The sequence below is a fragment of the Nymphalis io genome, chromosome 14 (genome assembly GCF_905147045.1).
Source record: "Nymphalis io chromosome 14, ilAglIoxx1.1, whole genome shotgun sequence".
In the NCBI taxonomy this organism is placed as follows: Eukaryota; Metazoa; Arthropoda; class Insecta; order Lepidoptera; family Nymphalidae; genus Nymphalis; species Nymphalis io.
Window position 1 is genome coordinate 1763901 of NC_065901.1, and position 9295 is coordinate 1773195.

The 9295-nt window shown below is 37.1% G+C and overlaps 1 pseudogene; it reads left to right on the forward strand.

Moving 5' to 3' along the window:
* Nucleotides 1-256: 256 nt before the first annotated feature.
* LOC126773476 (uncharacterized) lies at nt 257-2730 on the forward strand (annotated as a pseudogene).
* Nucleotides 2731-9295: the final 6565 nt, after the last annotated feature.

A 9295-nucleotide genomic window follows, 5' to 3' on the forward strand; every position in this document is an offset into this window, starting at 1 on the left:
GCGTGCCTAACCAGCTCGTGAGGCTGCCCCACCAGGCCACGCATAATCTCGGGGTGGACCGTCGTGCCGGTTGGTGACCGGTAGGTGGGGTCCCGGCAGCCACTACCGGGGGGGTTCGGGGGCCGTTCCGTCCAGCGGGTCAGTGTATTTTTCCTTTTGGCAACCACTTGGGGAAACACGCCTCCACACTTTGCCCATCCCTATCGTGGCAATACATCGCTCGCTTCACGTCTCTTTTTCATTTTATTTTTCCCAAATGACGCAACAATACAGAAATAACGGTCGTACAGCGGTGCACACCCCCACCATACCCTCGCTGTTTGAGGTCGAGTTCTCTAACATCCGTGGACTCCACACTAACCTCAACGCTGTCCACCACCATCTCGAGACAGCACGGCCAGCAATGTTGTTTCTCACGGAGACACAAATACTCCGTCCTGCCAATACCAGCTACCTTAATTATCCCGGCTAAAAGCTTGAAGAATCCTTCAAAGCGAAAGCCGGAGTATGCTTGTTCATCAGGACGGATGTTTGCTGTCACCGACTGCGCTGCTTGGAGGAACCCTCCTTCTCCATGTTGGTGGTACGTGTGGACCTGGTTCGTCAGAGCCGAGTCTACGTGTGCCTCTACAGATCCCACAATGGTGACTTGGAGACAAGCCGATTATTTGACCATCTTATTTGGTTTGCAGATACTGCGCAAGAGCAATTTCCTAACGCGGAATTGGGGTTTTTCACACATGACTTGACCCAACTGGTTGATCAGCCCACCAGGATCCCAGACATTGATGGGCAAGCACCTTCTCTACTGGACCTTCTGCTGACTTCTCACCCGGTGGAATATCAGGTTGTGGTTCAGGCTCCTCTTGGCTCTTCGGATCACAGCCTTATATCTACCAGAGTGCCACAGGCCAAGCTGCCGCCACTAGCGGTATGCAAACGTCGCGTTTGGCACTATAAGTCGGCAGATTGGGACGGTATGCGCGATGCTCAGTACTTTGTAAGGTGATGGAACGGATTTTAAACAACCAACTGATCCATTACCTAGAAGATCACTGTTTAATTAATGATCGTCAGTACGGGTTTCGACGAAAACGGTCCACAGGTGATCTTCTAGCGTACGTAACATACCTCTGGGGTGAAGCTATCGATAAGCATGAAAATATAAAAAGAAAGAATATTTGGCTGTCAGCCTCGATATCTCCAAGGCTTTCGACAGGGTCTGGCACAGAAGTCTTCTCTCCACGCTGCCGGCATATGGTCTGCCTGCTCAGCTATGCACCTGGATTGCCAGCTTCCTACACAAGCGTAGCCTTCGTGTTTTAGTTGATGGTTGCGCTTCACAATTCTATGTAGTGAATGCTGGGGTCCCCCAGGGATCTGTGCTATCTCCCACACTCTTTCTTTTGCATATCAATGATATACTCTCTCTTGGGAGCATACATTGCTATGCAGACGATAGTACAGTGCATGGTGGATACCACGGACGCGCAGTGGCTGGGCGGGCGGAAATTGAGGAGAGGCGGAAGGATCTTGTCATTGAACTCGATAGGACGTTAGAGCACATCGCCAAATGGGGCTCTGATAATCTTGTTGAGTTTAATGCCAAGAAAACACAGATATGCGCTCTCACGGCAAAAAAGTCAACATTTTCCCCTCTTCCCTCCCTCTGTGGTACTCCGCTGGTGATGCAAAGCAAAATCGCCATGCTGGGGATTGACGTTCACTGCGACCTTAGTCCAAGGGATTACATCGAGGCTGTTATAAAAACAGCTTCACGGAAACTCGGAGTTCTGAACAAGGTGCGGCGCTTTTTCACGCCACAACAACTGTGCCTGCTGTACAAAACACAGGTATGGTCTTGCGTGGAATATTGCTCGCACCTTTGGGATGGCTCCGCTAAGTACCTACTTGAGGCCTTGGACCGGTTGCAGCGACGTGCCGTACGCTTTATTGGCGACGTAAAGGTCACAAACACCCTTGAACCTTTACAATTGCGTCGTGAGATAGCAGCACTGAGCGCTTTCTACCGACTGTATCACGGCGAGTGCTCTGAGGAATTATTCTCTCTAATTCCTGCTTCCCCCTTCCTTCTTAAGTCCACGCGAGCTGGTTCTCGATGTCACCGCCTAACTGTGACATCAATTCCATCGCGAACAAAGAAATTTAGCAACTCCTTTCTTTGTCGCACTTCCAAAAAATGGAATTCCTTACCAGCTCACGTGTTCCCTTCCTCTTACAACCCGGGTTCCTTCAAACGAGGCGTGAAGAGGCATCTTGCAGGCCGGCAAGGCGAAGGCGGCTAGTGCAAAACGTTTTTCTCGTCTGTACTGGCCGTCGTCGCGTTTGGACTCTACTACCACTTACCATCAGGTGGAGTAGAGTCATTTGCCCTCCAGGCGAATATAAAAAAAAAGGTAGGTGATTTATGAATATATTTACGTTAACTTCTTTTATAGCTAGATTGTGTGACGTGCCGTGGATAGTCGGGTTTAGCAAAGCAATTTGATATCGTTTACGCATTGCCATCCTTTTGTAACTCAAACATTATTTGGATCAATGTTTTATTTATTTTTAGCTTTTCCTTTTGTATATTTTAATAAATAAGTTCAATATAAATACTCTTTTAAAACAATTTATAATTTATATTATGGGTTAAAACGAATAAAATTTAGTACATCAGATTATATCGTCACCATAATCAAATTTCATTGTTCAAATATCAGTTGAACGAGTGAACAAAACATGACACTCTTGAAATTTTTATATAAAAGCTAGTAAGAATATACGTCAAAAATAACAACACACGCAGATATATATAGATATATAATAATACCTTCAAAACCAAGGATACGGAAACCACGAAGGATCCAACTTCCTCACAATACACGAGGCACAGCTAAATTAAGAAACGGTCATCCTCAAAAAATGTGCTACGAAAAAGATACAATTCACGACATCATAACCCATTGCGCTATTGAGGCTGTTGCATTCCTTAAGTTTTTTACTTATCATTTTAATCAATTGCTTTCAATCAATACTGCTTGTAGAGTAAAAATAAAATAAACACAATCTAAAATGAATTCAAAGATTGGATTATATTTTCAAGAAGCTGCAACAAAACGAAAAAAATAAATAAAGCGTTCCAACAACAAATTAGGTGGTCTTAATGAGATAAAGATGCGGTAATCCCGAACGAATGCTGTAAATTGTACGAAGGATTGAGATAAATCAAGTTAATGCAGAACCACACTTGCGTATTCCGCTCGAGAGATACTACACAGACAATCAAGTCCATAAAATAATACTTCACTAAATAAAATCATAAATATACTTTCGTTTCAAAAATTCGTATTTCAATTTATAATGATTTTTTTTCACAAATTGCAACATTCTCGTTAATATAAATAACGCATTTAATAATAAAACAAGAACTTTAAATTCCCGAACGTTAGTTTTAAAGGGAACTGCAAGGTTCAGCTATTTATATAATTATATTATACACTAAAACATTCTCCGAAACGCGCTGCATCTTCTGGTATAAGCGTAAATTGGCTTTGTAGTTTTCTTCAGTAAGTTATAACAAAAAAGGCTCCTCATTAGTATATTAATATGTCGATATTAACCGTGTGCCCGACGGATTTTCCATCGGAAACATTATTCAAAAATCCATCGAATTTTAAACATTGGAAAAGGCGAACTTCTATTCAGACTTTCATCACCAATTTCACGCCCGGGTGATGAGTTTTCAACATCCGTTTCACGTTGTAATAGCTATATTTTTACTCATAAACAGAAACTTATACTTTTACTACCTATCGCATTCCGTAACAGCCTGTGAATGTCTCACTGCTGGGCTAAAGGCCTCCTCTCCCTTTTTGAGGTTTGGAGCTTATTTCACCACGCTGCTCCAGTGCGGGTTGGTGGAATATGAATGTGGCAGAATTTCAGTGAAATTAGACACATGCAGGTTTCCTCGCGATGTTTTCCTTCACCGTAAAGCAAGAGATGAATTATAATCACAAATTAAGAACATGAAAACTCAGTGGTGCTTGCCCAGGTTTGAACCGTCGATCATCGGTTAAAATTCACGCGTTCTTACCACTTTTTTTTTTAATATATAAGCTAGCGCTTCACTGTTATCACACCTGATGGAAAGTGATGATACAGTCTAAGATGGAGCGCTCTTGCCTAGAAGATGCCTATTCACTCTAGACTTGAAGGTATCCATATTATAGGAGGTGGGAAAAACGGAGGTCGGGAGGGTATTCCAGATCTTAGCGGTGCGTATCAGAAACGAGGAAGCAAATCGTTTCGTACGTGTCTTAGACACATCAACTACGTACGGGTGCAGATCTTAACGATGTCTCGCAGTTCTGTGGTAAAAAGGTGACGGAGGAACCAAATTAAATAGTTCCTGGGCACACTCTCCGAAATATATTCTGTAGACAGGCAACTGACAACAGACAACCACTGGGCCATCTCGGCTTTTTTACCTATCGTATTAATTGTAAATTTTCCATACAAACGTCACCTTAAATTTTATCCTCTTATGTGTTGAATTTTCAAATGACATTAGCAACTGTCGTTATCTCGATAACATGAGCCCAAATACTGATTACCACTGATTATATTTCTACCATCACAATGACAAGTTTCAATAAAAAACTCACCCCCATTCAACTCAATTATTAGGAGATATTTGCATTTTGATTAATCCTTTCTTTGTACTTACCTAAGATCTATAAGGAATTTCTGTGCAAAATTTCATAGCGGCTTATGCTATGCGTGGTATGTCAGACAGTTATTTTAAAGTTTTATAAAGTAGATAGTATCCTTCTGAATTACAGAGAGTTTATAATCTAGGCAGGAGAAAATAAAATAGCAAACCTTTTTTTCTGTTTTCTGATTGAAAAAAATTGCACACGATCAGTGAGTGAGTGGAGTGGTGGTGAGACTATATACTAATTAATTCTAAATCGATTTCGATAACATTTTATATAATTATAGTTACAGAATAGTTAATAAAATTTAATAGTTTAGAAACACGAAAGAGAAGCTGCAAATAAAAAAAACTATTATTGTTTTTTATTAATTTATTTTTGCATTTCCCACATGTATGGACATTTTACATAATATAACAACATTGGAATAAATTTTATAATTTATATACATAAAAAACATGACAACAAATCGTCTGCGAGTTGCGAAATATCGAATTTTATTGTTATTTAAATACGTTATAATTAAATAAAACTAATAAAAAAATAAAGATTAAAATAAAATTTACAATGTCGTCAGTAAATAAATATCTGTTCCTCTATTATCATAATAATATAATTATGATAAAAAAGTATGCACGTAATATTCAGACCGTGCACAAACAAAGGAGTAGAGATGACATAAGCGAGCGTTTTCCCGTTTGCCGTCAAGGCGAATTGATTTGACGCCCAAGACGCGCCAATAAATGATTCATATATAATATTAACAATAACAACACTTAATTGAAAATAAAAATAAAAAAAATCTTACAAAAATTTAATGTGAAAATGAGCTAAAGAAAATAATATCGATTGCTATAACACAAACGATATGTAATATTTCATCTTGGTTTTGTCATACCCACATTATTTTAAGTGAAGACTTTAATTTGTTGTTCTTTATTTTTTTGTACCGCCCGTGTGTTGAATATATAATATTTAAGTATGTTAATCTTGTTTTTTCAAATGTTTAAAGTGAATTGTATACTTTTTTTGAGAAATAAATTCTATCCCTAAACCTATATCAATACAAAGAAACAATACGGGCGCGGTGTTACGTCCCGTTACCCGTCCTTTACTGTAGTCTTGAGAACGTGTATGCAAAATTTTGTTATGATCAACTGAGTACTTAGCACGTGAGAACAAAACAAACAAACTCACTTTCCCATTTATAATATTAGTAAGCATAATACATACAATTATACATAATATTACGTCATAAATGTAATATACAATCACAATTATTATATTGTACGTTGTATTTATTTTATATAACATTTGTATTGTATCACTTTCAAAGGGAATTGCGCGAATGAATCACAAAAATAATTTTATTGATATTATTACGCCATTAAATCGTAAAGATAAATTCGATTTCGGCTTTTGATCCAAGGGACCGTCTTTATTTTGCTTAACATTCTATTCGCAGCGATGTAAGAAATAACTTTTTGCTAATGCATAAAAGAAATCGCTCAGTATTCGATACGGTATTTTCGGGTTGAGATTTATTAGGGATGTTATTTTAACGTTAAATAATAGTTATACTTCATTACTTACTGCTTTCTCATTTTTTCGTGTATTGATTTACGCGGCCGCTTACAATATTTAAGTTGCCACTAACAACCTATGAATGTCCCACTGCTGGGCTAAGGCCTCCTCTCCTTTTTTGAGGAGAAGATTTTGGGGCTTATTCCACCACGCTGTTCCAATGTGGGTTGATGGAATACACAAATGGTAGAATTTCAGTGAAATTAGACACATGCAGGTTTCCTCAGGATGTTTTCCTTCACCGTTAAGCACGAGATGAAGCAAAAGCAGTGTTATTATTTATGAATAAGAACATAATTTCAGTTCTATAACTATTATCAACAAAATTTAAAACACGTCAAAATCAACTTTGTTTAAAAACAAACGCATACGGGCATTTGGTCAACGTGATCACCATTTCTAAATGGTCACCGCCGCCAACAAACATTGGCACTGTAACAAATATTAACCAAGGTAATCGTCACCCTTCAAACTGGGATATATCAATAGTAAGAATAACTGGTTACGGTAGAATAATTGATAAGTGAATAACCCAGGCTTGCGCAAAACCCTACCAAGCATTTTATAATAAAACGAGTTTAAATATACTTGGTTTCAAAACGAAATTAAACCATAAATATCCCGGATGTAATATTCATTCATCCTTTGTACATTTTCACGTAATTCGTGTAATTTCGGGGTAGCGCTTTAATAGACGCCTGACACGGCCTTGACATGACACAAATACCTCACACGTTGCGAAGGCGACGTTGATAAGCAAAGCATAGATTAAATTGTGAGACGTGCCTTTTATGATACGCAAACACTGACTTCAAATAGATATGACAGGCGAGGTCAAGGAACTGACATCTCCAAGGCTATACCTTCAAAGATAACTTGAACCCCGTATAATATTATTCCGATCGAACATTTTATGATAATTTTATTAAATCTTACGGAACACATACGTAACGTAACACACGTTTTTATGTAAATAAATACCTAACAACAATAAATTATTATTAATTATATAATCTAAGTTACTGTCAATTATAATATACTATACATGTCGTTTTGCCCGAGTTAAGTTTGCCAGGTGGTAGGTATTCCAAGTAATTTTCTGTACTCTTGACAATATGTATGCAAAATTTCATAATGATCAATTCAGCAGTTAAACCGTAACAGTGTAACATACAAACAAACTCACTTTCATTCACAATATTGGTAAGGGTGATATCTTAACAAGGGAAAAACAATACCGACTAAATAACACTCGTTGTTTGAGAATATGATCTCTGGATAAACTTTCAACTATCTAAGGACTTTGACTCTGGAAAAAAACTTATCTTGTTAACTACAGTCAAATCATAGCTCAGCTGTTTCAAGCACAAAACTTGTAACTAGAACTTACTTTATAAGTACTTATTGTAAGATTGCAATTATTTCATCATGCTATGAAGGCTTTGTCAAGAGGAACAAATAGAAAGAGATTTCGCTACAAGGCTTTTTCGAAATAAATAAAATTGCATATATATAATCCCATATGATTTATCGACAAATAGTTTCCGCCCGTAACTTGACTCGGGTGTTGATGTTAGATAAAAGTAACCTTAAGGTTCATCAAAATCGATGTAATGGATTAGCAGTGAATACGTAAATGACAGACAGTGACACAAGACATGTGTGTTTATCGAAAACATCTATGTACAATTTTTAATCTTTTCATATAAATTTACATGCTGAACCTACTAGTTAGAATGATTATAATTCTATAAAAAAGTAATTATTCTTCATAAACTTATTTTGATATTAAATAATAGATAGACAAACACAAAAAAATATATATTTTAGAATATAGTATTTATCAGGCCTTGTCAACATACGAGTAGCAGCTTAAATAAAAAATAAAAAAAAATTTAGCCATCATACTAGGAGTTGAAAACAATTTTGATGAAATGAAGAAACTGATAAAAAAGTCAAGCTTGTATATTTGGGGAGATGGACCCGCAGGCATAACACGAGTACCACGTTCCGCCCCGTTGGCTATTCGGGAGGGAGCCACTTTTTAAGCCGACGGTACGACATGATAAATGCACCCATTTAATACGAGTCACCTATCACGGTACCTTACACTTTTTATTCGCTTTATTTTGTTTTTTCATTCGAGTAATCGAAATACTTGATACCTGAGAGAAATCGTTTCACGTCATATTATTTTTATAAAGAGGTAATTTTTTCATATGACGGTAGCAACAACAATAAAATAAACTTACAGTTTTACAGTATTAAAAAGGATATAAAATCTTTTAAATAAAAAGAAGTAAACTGGTTTTCACCGGTAATAGGCATATACAGCACTACCTACGTCAGTGGCTTACACTCTAGCGGCTGAAATACGTGAATCTTAACCGAATAATTCAAGGTGAAGCATTCAAGCGCAGGCAAGCACTCTACTTTCAAGTGCTTAATTTGTGATTTTTAATCTCCTGCTCAGTGGTGAAGGAAAACACCGTAAGGAAACCTGCAAGATGTGAATCTTCCACAGAAGGCCTTAGCCCAGCAGTGGGACATTTACACTTACTTATTTATTTTATATATTTTGTGGTACAACTTAACAAGCAAATGTAATTGGAACGAATTTTATCGAAATATACCAGAATCGCGGAAACTTTGTATCATGATTGATGATTTGTACATCTTCAAAATGTTTATGGAAAATTCAAAAGTAAAACTGAACTTTTTTTAATATTAGTATATATAAAGTATGTTAAAAAAAATTTCAAGACGGCATAAGTAAAAAAATAAGGCATCAATATATCACAATGTCATTATAAATATAATTATTCCGTATGTGTGTTATAATTAGTCTATTCATGTCCTTGAAATCCTAAATTAAAAAGATTTTGATTGATATTTTTTGTGTGTTTATATGAGTCCTTGGATGGCTTAGTTGGAATCGTATGGAAACCTGATGAAATATATAAATATCCTAGCCTATCCATAGGTGG